We start from the raw sequence: 14185 nt of genomic DNA, 5'->3' as shown, positions 1-14185 counted from the left end.
CGCAGCCTATTCACCCGAATCCCCTTTCCGCTAGACCTTATCTAGGCCTTGACCACTTGGGGGGCTATTTTCCAATTTATAATCTAGCCTTAGATCTGCCCATGGGAGGGAGGGTCTAAACAAAGAGGGGTCTCCGCTGGACATGCCACCCCCCCTTCCCGCCCCCCACCCCCCTACCCCCCCACCCCCACCCCGCCCCTGCAGTTCCCTCTCCAGTTCCTTGGCCCAGTGGTTGCAACCTGGCTTATCCGGGCCGTGGGGAGCACACTCTCAACCCAGGCATGTGCCCCAGCGATGCCCCACAGACCCAATTCACCCACGGAGGCTCTGACAAGTGGCCAGAAGTAAGCTGACCAAGAACACAGTTCCCCTGGTGGGGGTCGTCACCCAAGTGCTGGAGGCCAATGTTTACAAGATCCTACTGGCAGAATTTGCCCCCCACATATCATCAGTCCAGAAACACCAGCTTCCTCACCACAAACCTCTTTTTTTTTTTAACTTGTTATATTCTGAATTATCTGAACAACTGCCTGCTTCTCTCCCACTGCCTTTGTTAGTGTGTGTAGACACAGCCCCAGCACTTTTATTTCCTGCTCTGCTGTCTTTTCTGTCCTGGAGAAGACACTAGAGCTGGGTTATGGCTGAGTATAAACTCTGAAGTCTGGAGTTCCAGTCCTAAAATTGCCACTTTCTAACAGTGAAACTTTAGACATGTCATTTAGCCTCTCAGAATCCTCTTAAACACACACCTATGACAACTATAACAAAAATATTGATTTTGTTACAATATAAACAAAAATCAGAGAAATATAATGACCTCGCCACACAACAAAGAGAAACAGAAATATGATGACCTACCTGGTAGGAAAGCAGTAAAAATGAAACAGATGACCTTGAAAATCTGGGGTGCAGCGAGAATGAACAGCAGAGCTCATGGAGAACTTAGCAAGGGTCAGGCAGCACACAGGGCACTCATTACCTGCTCCTCTACAAAAAGCAGCTCTGAAAACGGGTTTTCAAACTCCTGTGGTGGTGAAACTGGACCTCCTGTGACAAGATCATTTAGAGTCTTAATTTATCCCAGTTGAAGTGAATGTTCATACTTTTCACAGAAGAAATACGAATGGTGTTGGGTTACTGGGTACTTCCCCAGACCTCACAGGGGCTATTTGCAAACTAAATTATCATATGCCCCCATTTTATCTTTCAAAAAAAATTCTAAAATTTCCAACAAATCAGTCTGTCCCCAAGGAGTTCAGATAAAAGATTGTGAACTTTATCTGATGACATTAATAATGTCTGCTGAGATTATACCCCAGGAGGATGCAGTAAGCTCGGTAACAGTGTTTTCCACGGCTCTCATTCACTCTACTGCTCAGAACAGTACCTGGTACTTAGTAAGTGCTTGGTAGTGTTTGATGAATGATCTGATGAATGCATGAATGGATGAAGGAATTCTTTCCAGGGAAAAATGTCAAGGGAAACCAACTGTGAAATCCACTGTGAGCCTTCAATCAGGTTCTCCTCTGCAAAGCGGGCCCTGTTGTAAGCAGCAGCCCCACCATGGGTGTTGGGCAGTTTGGCTGGCAGACAGGCAGCCAGCCAGAAGGAGGGAATGGATGCCCCTTCACCTCCCTCTTCAGATATTCTGGTCTCACCTGCCTCCAGTTTGTGCAACTCCATGGTTTCCCTTTTCCAAGTGTGTGTGCATTTGGGTGTGTGCATACAGATTGAGTCATCTGCAGACACACTGGCAAGGCATCGCCATACTCCACTCATTAAAAATGCTTTTGAGCCTGTGGAACAAATAAATCAATATTTTTGGCTGCTCTCCCACCAGGGTTATTTCACAAAACAGAGTGTGAGATAAGGAATTTATGAACGATCGCATCCCCATGCTGGCTTTCTCAGTGGGAGAAAGCAGGGCTGGGCTGTCATTCTGGGAAAATCTACCCTCCTTTTATGCCCAGCAAATAATATTTTATGGCCCTGGGTTTATGGTGGTGTTTTAATGATCCGCTGTAGAAAGCGGTTTTCTCTCCAGTCACTAGAATTTGTCAAGAAGGGCTGGAGGCCATAAAAAAGGGACGGGCCCCAGGGACAAACAGGCTCCATCTTCTGAAATAAACTAATAAAGATTCCCGAGATGTTTACTCCTCCACCTCAGAGTCAAGACCAGCCGGGCAGCCGGCGAGGGGCCCACAGATGGAGCACTAAACAGGACAAAGAGGCCGGAAGGGGCTCAGGGCTGCTCACCACCACATGGCCACAGTCAAAGTAATACCAGCACATTGTGTTACCACTGGCCTGGATGGGAGGGCGTGGGGGGTGCCGGGGAGACACTTTGTGACGCCCGGCAGACTGAGAGTCTCTCTGAGAACCTTGGGCTCTCTATTTGCTGGGCCTGATCACAGTTCTCTAATTTTGAGCCCTAAAGTCACTGGTACTTTCTGTGTGGGTGTCAGGGGTATTTGGGGGTGTTGAATAGATGCTTTTTTTTTTTTTTTAGTTTTACAAGACATTGAGGTCAAACAGACCTGAGTCTGAATCTCAGTTCTGCTTCTTGCTGACCTAGTGACTCTACAGGAGTCACTTCCCCTTCTGAGCCCTGATTTCCTCACCTGTAAATATGGAACATATTAGGAGTGTTCTCACAATTGAGATCATGTCCAAAAGGCCTCTTTCCAGATCTGGCCATGGAGAAGAAGGCTGCAGTGATTTCAACACAAGGAATATGCATCCCTGGGTCTCTGAGTAAAATCCTGGAACAAATGAGTTGCCTGAGGAGGGTATGGATGCAGGTGTGGGAAGAGAAAAGTATGGGATACAATTATATGTGATCCACTGGGTCTGTGCAGTAGAATTCAACATAGATGAGGGTGATAAATGCTGAGATAATAGTGAGTAATGAATAATAGCAATAATTGCAGGTAACATTTATTGACCTCTTATGTACCAGATATCAGCCCCTGTCTGAACTCTAAATTCACTGCTTTGTTTCATCTTTACTATTTCATGAGGGTACATCTTGTTATTATCTGCACAATATGGAGAAAAAGAAAGGTTCAAAGAGGTCACAATTTCTATAAACCCAAGCAGTTCTGGTGTTCAAACCCAAGAGTTTGACCCCTGGTAATCTGACTCTAAATAACAGAGGCTTAACCACCATACTTTACCTATAAATAATGAGAAACCTATTTGTTTTTTTGGTTATCTCCCTGGTTCCCCAAATGTGCCCACACTTTTCGCCTTGGCCAGCTCCACAAAAGGTGTACCTTAGTGGGAAGAGTCTTTCCCTGAAATGTTTTGATTCATTTCACTATGCCCCAAACCTGGAAACCTCTGGAATAAGCCACACTGAGGTCTCCTGCGTTGCAGGCGGATTCTTTACCAGCTGAGCTCAGGTAAGCTCCATAAGCCACACCAGGAAAGCCGGATTCAAGTCCAGTTCACTTTGATGGATCTGTCAAAGATGGGTCCTTATTTCACTCTCTGGCTTGCTAGGAAGCCGTGACTTCCCTGCCTTCATTCCAGCAGCACCATCAACAACCACAGCATCCACATTCAGCAACTCACCGTGAATCCTGACCTTGTCTGGACAGCGTCCTTTGGATTTCCCGCTCTTTGCATAAGGCCTCGGTCTGGTGTTCCTCCCGTGTTAACCCTGAAGCGAGGGATGAGGACATGAGGGCTCACTCTTCTCGGTGAGGCTCAGATCACATCACTCCCCTGCTTGAGGTCCTGCACGGACTTCCCAGTTTACCAGATAAAGTCTAAACATGGTGGCCTGCCTGCCAGCTTCACCGCAATGTGTCCTCCGCACTTTCTGTTCCCTCTGCCTGGAAAGCTGTTCCTCCCACCTGGGTCCCCTCACTGCATTCAGGTCACCACCTCAACATACGCATTAACCTAAGAGAAGCCCTGCTCGCCCGGCCAGTGGTTCTCTGTATGATTTTCTTGTTCTACCCTGGTCTAAAATGATCTTGTTTCATCGGCATGCATGTTTGTTTTCTGCTTCCCCTTGCTAGAATGTAAGCACTAGAAGGGCAGGCGTATCCTCTCTTTTTTCAGACTGTAACCTCCATTGACTGGCTGAGAGAAAATGCTCAGAATGAATGAATGGCCATACTCATAGCTGCATAACTGCTAAGCATCAGTCTGAGCATTGATAATATGACTAAATATTAGGGGTTTAATACTGTATATATACTTAACCTATAAAGGCAAAACTATTCTTTAATGTCTCCCTGTTTCCCCAGATGTGCCCCCCGCTTTCCCTCTGACCTCTCCCATATAAGACTTACCATAACCAGAAAGAGTCTGATAAGAAAAATAGTTTCTTGTGAAGAAAGACAGTATTCTATTACTTCCCCTTTTGCTATATCATTTCTTTGGAAAGGCGATTTTTTTCCTTAATTGGCATTTTCTTTTAAAAGGCAGCTGGCATGGTGAGTCTTTTTGTCCGTTTGCATTCTCTGTGGGCCACTGCATCTCTTGATTCTGGGTTTAGGAGAATATTGATTAACTATTTGCAGTAGAACCCAAGTCCCTTTATTAGCACAGAAGAAGCTGACTTTCTCTTCAGAGAGATAGGAAAAAATGCTGGAATTTTATTGTTGCCTTATTTATTTATTGGTCACAAATTTCAATATCATGTGCCTAAATCTGTGCATTAGGGTTTAGAAATCTGCTTTGGTTACACTTGTTAAAAATTACTTTTGTTCCCAAACAACCCGTTACCCAGCCCAACTCCTGGGTATGTCAGAGTAGGTTTTCAAATTCTTCAGCTAAGTTCCTTTCTCTGGAAGGGAAATCTAGAAAAGTGCAATTATTTTTCAAAATTTTTGGACTTCAGCAAGCAGTGAAACCAGTTAGTGGAAGAATGCAATCTCATTAGAACGGCTCATGTACAGATTCAGTTCTAAGCAGATTCCAGTACAGCTCAAATCTGTTCTTTCCAGGTAAGAAGCAGTGAACAGTCTTCCTTTCATGACCACCTAGAAAGCCTACCTGGAAGGTAAGTGTTAAGATGGGCTTTGCCTGAAGAAGAACAGTGCACCTGGGCATCTCAAGACTGCTTAAGAATAGGAACATCTCTTCTTGTTATTTTCAGCTATGTGACACTTCATTTTTTAATTTCAAACCAATGATGGAGAACATTTTTTAGTAAGAAGAAACATAATAGCAACATATCTAAATGAAAGGGACAGAATTTTAGCATTTAGTCAATTATTCGGTATACCAACCTATGCAAAAAAATATCTAGGAAGCTGAGGCATATCTTTTATTAATAACTTTTCAAGAATGTTCTGACTCATCATAGCAACTGCACATCTTGCTGAATTTTAACCAGAGTGGCTCTGACAAGATTTTCTTTCTTCTGTGCAAATATCCTTGACCTCCTTAAAAGGGACCACAAATAATTCCAAGTAGCAGAATGAAATCCCAAGTCCCTTTAATTTTGTATACATTGCCACTATAATCATCAGTGCTCAATAAAGTGACACTGTTATGACTTCTCAAATCTGTCTCAGTAGATCAGTGAATTTTGGAGAAAAGCTTCTTTTCTCCACTTAGTTTAATCTGTAATTCAGTGTTCTGTAAGTGTCCGTTAAGGTCAAGTGACAATTCATTGACTTTGAAACCATGAGAAACACTCGTAGGGCCAAAGATCCTGGTGTCTCCAAATGTATTTAAAGTAAGTGGTTTTGACTTAGGCAAAGATTTCTACTTAACCCAGAAGAAAAGCAGTCACTCCTTGGAAATACCACAGAATTCAGGAAAGTGAAATGAATAATGGCAAAGGATTAGATTTACCTATTCCAGCCTGTCCATATATCTACCGAGTATATACAGGAACATGATGGCTCCACTCACGTGTCATCTGTGGACAGCCCTCCTTTCCTCAACCCAGGAGTATGATCCTCTCCGTCATGCAGACATGTCATAACAGAGATTAGTGGGTATGTAAGCATCATGCCGCCCTCATTCTGCATGCTCAATTCAAGGATGTTTGAAAATATCTCTTTCCATTTGAAGACGGAATTCGATCCATATGGTGGCATCGCCTATTTTAAAATTCAACAACAGAAAATAAAAACAAGTCTTAAATTTAGATCATCCATTTGTTGGGACTGAATTTGAGCTACAGAAAACAAGTCAAATATCAGCTTAATATATACGGGAAGTAGTAGCCAAAACCATGACTGATAAACTCTTCTTTCAGTCATTCATTTCTTACTCATTCAGCTAATACTTATGGCTCATCTACTGTGGATCATCAACTATTCCTTTAACAAGCATTATAGTGCATCATTCATCATAGCAGAAGTGTATGTTCTGGGTCATGTTATCATGTTGGTTTGTTCATTTTAGTGAGTAGGTAGTTATTGACCACTTACATTAATCACTAGAACTGAACAGGCTCTAGAATAAGAGGGAGGCCCCCTAAATGTGTCTGTAAACATATCTGTTGTTACTGCTGCTGAGTGAGGGCATTGGGCCTCTGGCCTCTTAAGAGCCAAAGTTCAACACTGGGGATCTTTCCTCTTCCTGACTGGCTACTCTACAAGTTCCAGGGGAGGTCCAGCAAGAAGGACGGGTTTACTTGACCTAATGGGTCGCCATCAGAAAACAGGCCTTCCTATGGCCATGTGATTGCCAGGGCTCCCAAGCACTGTGGACTTACCAGAGGCTGTGAGCACAAACACACGCTGGTCTCTGCACCTGAGATTGGCAGTTGGGAGAACTTGTAAACTGTCTCTCTTCTCCAGTCTTGACTACCTAGCTCCTGGGAAACAGAATCCCCCACAGTTCTGTCTTAAAACACTCACTCTTGTCTGTGCTAAGCATTTTACGGACATGATATCAAGCCTGAGCTGAAGGCTGTTATTATCCTATGTCACAGAAGGGAAGCTTGAGCTTGGAGCAGTGAAGCAACTGGCCCCAGGACACAGCTGGGTAAAGATGAGTCCCAAAGATCAAGAACCCTGATTGGCTATAAATATGGTTTCTGGGCAAGGGATTAGGAAGTGTCCCATGACATAAGCAGTGTTGAAAATGAAGGTGATACAGGAGTAAGCAGTGTCCTAAAATGGAAACAAAACGAGACACTGGCCTTCTGACCTTGTTGAAGGCTTTGGATCCAGCCATGCCTGAGGCCCATCTTAACCTCCTCACCTTTCTTTTGTGAAATCGGTTTGAGTTGGGTTTTGGCACTTGCAGTTCAAAGAACTCTGACAATACAACAGTGTTTGGTCATTTTAGGGAAATTAATTTTTAAGTTAGAAAGGCAAAGCCAGGTTTAGGGTTAAAGGATACCTGTTAGCTACTGGGGTTTGGACCAGCCCCCTCAAAAGTAAAGATTTGATGTGAGACTGTCCTCAGGTTCTCCTGAGACAGAACATCTTGACATCCTGTCAGACCAGGAAGAAACCATGGGGGTGGGCGGGTGAGTACCAGTGCAGGAATCCTGTGGGGTGGGAGGCGAATGTGCATGTGAGTCAGGCGAGGGCCCTGGGAATGCTCGGAGAATACACGGGGGCCTGGGTCAGGGAGACTATGTGAGGGCGTTCTCTTGGAGGCCAAACACTCAGGGCTGAGGGACAGGTGGTGCAGCCTGCGACCTATGCCAGCGTCTCCCAGGACACCTGCCTCTGACATATGCGGGACTCTCTGTGAGGAAGTCAACAACTGTCTTTTAAAAGTAGACCCCCAATTTCTGGGGTCTCACTGATGCTATTTCATTTGGAAACATACATGGTTTAAATAAACTCATCATTTGAGCATTAAAATCCACTCAGGGGAGAGAAGGAAGGAACTTAGATTCCTTCTGCCCATTAGGAATAAAATGTGAAATAACTCATTTCCCCAGGTGGATTTGTTGATTTGCTCTACAGAGAATACTTCTTGTACGCCTCCTGCATGCCTGGCACTTTCCTACAGGCAGGGTTACAGAGCTGGGCAAAAACGAGATCAAGTTCTTGCCTTTATGGTGCTTATATATCTTCCCTGCCTAAGAGATCTTCCTATTACATGGTAGTGAATACATTCTTTCTTCCATTCATGTAATGGTTTTCTATTTATACTAACTTGTATAAATACACATATTATATATGACAAAGTGAAAGCTCAGTGAGCAGGATGTTCCAGGAAAAAGCTATTCTTTGATGATAAATTAATTGTTTAGCAAACCGAGAATGTACGAATTAACATGCTCAACTCCTGCTATAACTCTAAACCTCCTCTTTTTGTTACCTTTGTTGAAAAAAGGAAAATCTTCTTCCTCAATAAATACAGTCCGGTAAACCCGGATGACACGGTCTTCAAAGACTCAGGCATGATGGCCCGCGGGTGAGGGCACACGGCTCAGTGCAGTGGTCATGGACCATATGTGGCCGCCGAGCACTTGCAATACGGCTGCTCCAAATTAAGATGGGCTGCAAGTGCAAAATATAAACTGAATGTCACAGCCTCGGTATGAAAAAAGCAAAAGATTACAAAATATCTCATTAAGAACTTCTATACTGACTATGTTGAAATGATAATATTTTGGATAAATTGGATTAAAGAAAATATATTATTGAAATTAATTTCTCCTGCTTCTTTTTAACTTTAAAATAAATATATATAGCTCCTAGCAAATTTAAAATGGTATATATGGCTCACATTATTTTATGTTGGATAGTAATAGGTTAGAATAGGACTCTGGAGTCAGAGTCAAGGATTGACATCTGTCTTCTTTATTTAATAACTGTATGGATGGATAACAGCCTCACTAAAGCTTGGTTTCCCTCTGTGAAAAGGTTACTAAGGCACCTAGCTCACTGGCATTTTCTCATTAAATGAGAAGATATATTTGCAGAGTTTAGCACGATGCTTGGCATGTAGTTCCTTCTTAGTGGATGTCAGCTGCTCAGAGCAGTTGTTGTTGTTGTTCAGTCACTCAGTCGTGTCCGACTCTTTGCCACCCCATGGACTGCAGCACTCCAGGCCTGCCTGTCCCTCACCACCTCCTAGAGCCTGCTCTAACTCATGTCCATTGAGGCCTGATGGCATCCAACCATCTTGTCCTCTGTCGTCCCCTTCTCCTCCTGCCTTCAATCTTTCCTAGCATCAGGGTCTTTTTTAATGAGTCAGTTCTTCATATCAGGTGGCCAAAGTATTGGAGTTTCAGCTTGAACATCAGTCCTTCCAATGAATATTGAAGATTGATTTCCTTTAGGATTGACTGGTTTGATCTCCTTGCAGTCCAAGAGACTCTCAAGAGTCTTCTCCAACATCACAGTTCAAAAGCATCAATTCTTTGGCGCTCAGCTTTCTTCACAGTCCAACTCTCACGTCCATACATGACCACTGGAAAAACCATAGCTTTGACTATACAGACATTTGTTGGCAAAGTAACATCTCTGCCTTTCAATATGCTCTCTAGGTTTGTCATAGCTTTTCTTCCAAGGAACAAGCATCTTTTAATTTCATGGCTGTAGTCACCATCTGCTCAGAGCAGTGCTCTATGGTTATTGCCTCTAGAAATTCAGGGGATTGAACTAGATTAGTACTGACAAAAAATTACACTCTAGGAATTTGTATAAACTCCTGATGCTGAGTTGTTTGCTTTTAATTTCCCATTTTTCTAAATCTAGAGTACTTACAAAATGCGGTTATTGTGAATCAGGACAAGCCAGGTTCCAGTTAAGCACAAGCTCCAATGAGTTAGGATTTGCTCAGTTGGAGACTTGTACTCATTATAAGTCTTCATGGCCCTGGAGAATATATACGTGCAGTTATGGTCATACATACACACTGTTAATGCAGGTCATAGTCTCTGCGAGCTTACCATGTGCTGCACACTGGGGCAAACATTCTACCTCAAGGTTGTGCTTCCAACACAAAGCACAGGGAGGCTGAGAGATCTGCTTCAGGCCACCCAGCCAGGAAGTGGCAGAGACAGATAGAACTCAACCCACCTGTTTGACCCCAGAAGTCAATCTAAGTATTACTGATGCAGAAATAGTCCTGGTAATTCCTTATGGCCATAAAATCATGGTGCTTTCCTCAGAGCTCCACAGACTATTTAGCTAGAGGAGAAAGCTTGGATTACCACAGGAGTTCCAGATTGTTGTGTTGACAAAAGAGTCAGAGATTTCACAGTAAGGAAAGTTCTGCTAAGGTGTCTGTCCTCTAGTTATAAGGAAGCAGAGAACATCCGTCTGTAATAAAGGCCCCATTAAGTGCAGCCCTTCCCACCTGACTCAAAAATATTACCAGGCGACAATGGAAAAGTGGTAGAACTTTCTCTCTTGAGAGTTTTCCAGGACCTTACAAACATGACCCCGTTAAGCCACTGAATACCCGGATGAGATAGGTGGTTGGATGTTGTTATTCTTCTCACTTTCAAGATAGAAAACCTGAAGCTAAGAGAGATTAAGCAATTAGGCCAAGGTCAAATGAGCCAGAGACAGACCTGGACATGAAATGATTATCTTCTGAAAATCCAAACACATGCACAGAATGACTGGCTAGTTACCACTGTGTGTTAATATACAGTTTGATGCCCTCAGCACAAAAACGACTGGCTTTTAAAGATTTCTGCAGTTGTGTTTCCCCGAACTTGTATGGACTGTTTTAATACCAATGTCCAAACTAACATCAGATTTTCCCAAAATTTGGCTGAAGAAAAATACAGCTCCCTGCTCCAAAGGTAGTACCTGTTTTGCCTAGCCCAGTTACGTCTCATCGTACCTACAACTGCTGTTTTGCGAGGCTAAGGGGAGAATTGTCCTACAAAGCTATTCTGCTTGTGTTTTCTTTCCTTCAGAGATAAACTGTAGCATGTAAAGGGGTTTGAATGGGGGAGCATCTTGCAATTTGCTCTTCTGTTGAGACTGAGAAAAGAGGAGCATAAACTATCTCAGAGATTTACAAAATCTGGAATCCAACCTGCCCTTATTATCATTCTTCAGTCAGATACCCTCTATTCTTTTCAGCTGAATACCTCTAATAGTGGGTGACAGACCGTGACAGTATATGAACCAAAGTCAGAGGTTAGGGAAAGAGAACACTTCCAGGTGAGCCAGGAGGATTCCATGCTCTTGTGAACAACTGCAAGGATGCATATGCACAGAAAACTGGTCTCTGGAGAAAGTGCTGCTAACGGTCTCTCTTGTCCAGTTGTGCAAACAGCCTTGCCCCTCCAAATACCTGGAGCAAATTTTTATTTCTTACTGCCTCCTTGAATCTTAGGTAATTTAAAATCAACTACCCTGTTATCAGTTTTGACCACTGTCATCAGAAAGAAAACAGGGCCATTTCATTAGCTGGGTAGCAGCTGAGTATACGCCTAAAAATGGCCACATGCCATGCTCTGAGCTTGTTCTTTAAGAATTCACTGTGATCACCTTGGATTTGTTGAAATTCAGTTTCTTTGACTATAACCAAACAAAACTCTTGGAGAAATTTTTCTCCCATGACTTTTATAATTTCTGGAAGTCCAGGAGATTTGGAACTGGTCATCCTAAGAAATTTTAATTCTCTCCTATCACTGCTCAATCTGCTCAACTCCACCCACCACCCCCCCAACCCCGCCCCCCGCCCAGGCCCCTGGTCCTGTGCTGATGTGGACAGCTCCTTCTGGACACACAAACTTGATCTAAACAAACTTACTATAGGAATGATAGCCTGCTGATACATAAAGATTGCACGGGAGGCGGGGTGGGTTGGGGGGCTTAAAGTTTATCCATTTTCTTCTTTCTTAAGAAATGAAACACTTTGGGGGAATCCAAAGGCAAGACATTTTCCCCTGAAAACCACTGTAACCTCTTTTCTCATACACTGAAAACATGATGCTCAAAAATCAAAGAATCTTCAACTAGAGTTTTGCATCTAACTCCAACATCTTGCAAAGGACTGTCTTGAGCGTTTTCCATTGGAGTTATGGTGTCTGCATATTTCTAAAAGTCCTTGAATTGTTGCTGTCTTGGGATATTTCCATGCAACCTATTAAGCTACCTTGTTTGAAAGATACTGAACAGCCTCGCATCATTTCCAAACAACCATGCTAAACAAAGAAAGGCAACTGCATTACTAACGGAACACGGAAGACCAAGGCCATGGGTTGTGGCTGGGGCAAAGGTACTGATTCCTAACCAACCCATGACTTATCTTAAAGCCTGAATTCTGCCAGATGTGTGCAGCATCTGGGAAGGAAAAAGAGAAAAGGCCCTGCCAGTGCAGAGGCTTCAGCGGTGTTCTGCCACACCCGTCTTAGCCCCTTTTCTGTTTTCTAACCAGGCACCCATTTCTTATCATACAGGTTGGGCAGCTCTTTCTTGCATTTTAAGACCCTGATGTTTTATTGTCCAAACCCCTTGATTTTGACTTGAGTTCATGTGTTTTCTGGAAACACAAGTGGTAATTACCCAGGTCTTTCTTTCCCTGCCACTGGCAACAGTCACCAGGGAAATTTACAGCCCCCAATATCCAGATCTGGTAACTGGTTATTAAACATGGTTGATGAAACCACTGACATGGCAAATGTGATCAGAACAAGGACTGGCTTAGCAGCAGTCCTTGTGAGACAATGGTTGGGAGTCCACAGGTGATCAGCAATTTTATTTCATTAAACATTTCTATTATTTAAAAATTACTACAACTAATAGTTATCCTTTCCATTTTTTTTTTTTAATCTTTGAATGGCTGGCATTGTGTTACGTGCCCATTTGATCCTTGGTTAAAAAAAAAGAAAAAAAACCTTCTGGGAATGTACTATAATTTTAGGATTAGAAGACAGACACAGAGAGGCTGAGCAACCAGTCCAGGGTCACTTTCTGGGCTCTGATGGAGTCAGGATTATAGCCTGTCCAGAGTCTGAAAAGTCAAATACCTTCAGGGGGTCAGGGAGGGGTGAAGTTAGCCAGGTGTAGCTTTAGAGACAGAAACGAGGGCTGTGGAGAACCGGCAAGTACATCTAACATTTCTCCAAGTTCCCAGACGCCCAGCCTATCACTGTTGCCCTGGAGCGATGGGAGGAACCCTGAGACACAGTGCTGGTCAGACAAGAAATATCCAAAGTCTAAATTCATTCCACAGGCCCTAGTTTTCCAGCCTCTGCAATCTGAAACTGGATTCATACATAATGCCATTAAACCTGTATAGGATAAATTTTTTCAATGAGATATACAGACAGAGGACTTCCCTGGTGACTTAGTGGTAAAGAATTCATCTGCCAATGCTGGAGACAAGAGTTTGATCCCTGGGTCAGGAAGATCCCCTGGAGAAGGAAATGGCAACCCGCTCCAGTATTCTTGCCTGGGAAATCCCATGGACTGAGGAGCCTGGCGGGCTACCATCTGTGGAGTCGCAAAGAGTTGGACACGACTGAGCGACAACAACATAGAGACAGAAGAGTACAGAAATTATGTCACTTGATGAATTTTCATAAACGGGACATAACCATGTAACCAACTTCCAGGTCAAGAATCAGAGTATGGCCAGCATCCCACGAACCTTCTCTTGTGCCCTTACTGCACAAACCCTCCAAAGGTTAAACATCATCCTGGTTTCTAACCCCACAGATGAAATTCGTGTGTTTCTGAGCCTTGTGTAAATGGAATTGCAGAGTGTATTCTCTTGTGTTCATCTGCTTTCACCTAATGCTGTGGGAGAGTCTTCTGTGTTATGGCAAATAGCAGTAATTCTTTCTCAACAGCTTTTATCCTAAAATCTATCACTTGATATATTCACCTGAATACTGTATAGATGAGCCACCAAGGAGGAAGACTACCTTCTGTGCAAACTGGTTCTCAGAACTGAAACAAGTCATCCGAGGACTTTGTTAGAATTGTGGACAGAGTTCTGTTGCTAAAATATTTTTTCTAAACATTTTCTCATTTACTGTCATATTTTATCTTCTCATATACTATATTAAGTAGTTAAGAGAGACGTTATTTCTGCCGGTTAGATTCAGAAATGGAGAGTACATGCAGTTATACAATGGCAGGCTACCATTGAGCAGCCATAACAAAATGGTTATAAAATAAGAGATTTGACTTATGTCTTGATTTCCAGTCTAATGCTGTTTCTACCAGAACAGATATCCTGTCGCTCCCTTCTGGGTCAAGGCTCTAGTCAAGGGTAAAATAAACCAGCCTCGAAGCTTTACTGTCACTACGTCACATGGCTGTGCCTT

At 43.2% G+C, this 14185-nt stretch overlaps 1 long non-coding RNA gene across 1 annotated transcript; it reads right to left on the bottom strand.

Annotated features, from left to right (window-relative positions):
- Positions 1 to 193: 193 nt before the first annotated feature.
- LOC109576504 (uncharacterized) lies at positions 194 to 11547 on the bottom strand. The gene is made up of 7 exons (XR_011563006.1): positions 9651 to 11547; positions 8257 to 8438; positions 5878 to 6068; positions 4305 to 4500; positions 3577 to 3664; positions 2622 to 2762; positions 194 to 1796 (listed from the first exon to the last, which is right to left on the bottom strand). It is a non-coding gene; the product is annotated as an uncharacterized lncRNA (long non-coding RNA).
- Between the last annotated feature and the right edge of the window lie 2638 nt (positions 11548 to 14185).

Source organism: Bos indicus, chromosome 22, assembly GCF_029378745.1.
Source record: "Bos indicus isolate NIAB-ARS_2022 breed Sahiwal x Tharparkar chromosome 22, NIAB-ARS_B.indTharparkar_mat_pri_1.0, whole genome shotgun sequence".
Lineage (NCBI taxonomy): Eukaryota > Metazoa > Chordata > Mammalia > Artiodactyla > Bovidae > Bos > Bos indicus.
Note: the sequence above shows the minus strand (reverse complement) of the source record. Positions and strands in the feature narration are given on the sequence as shown.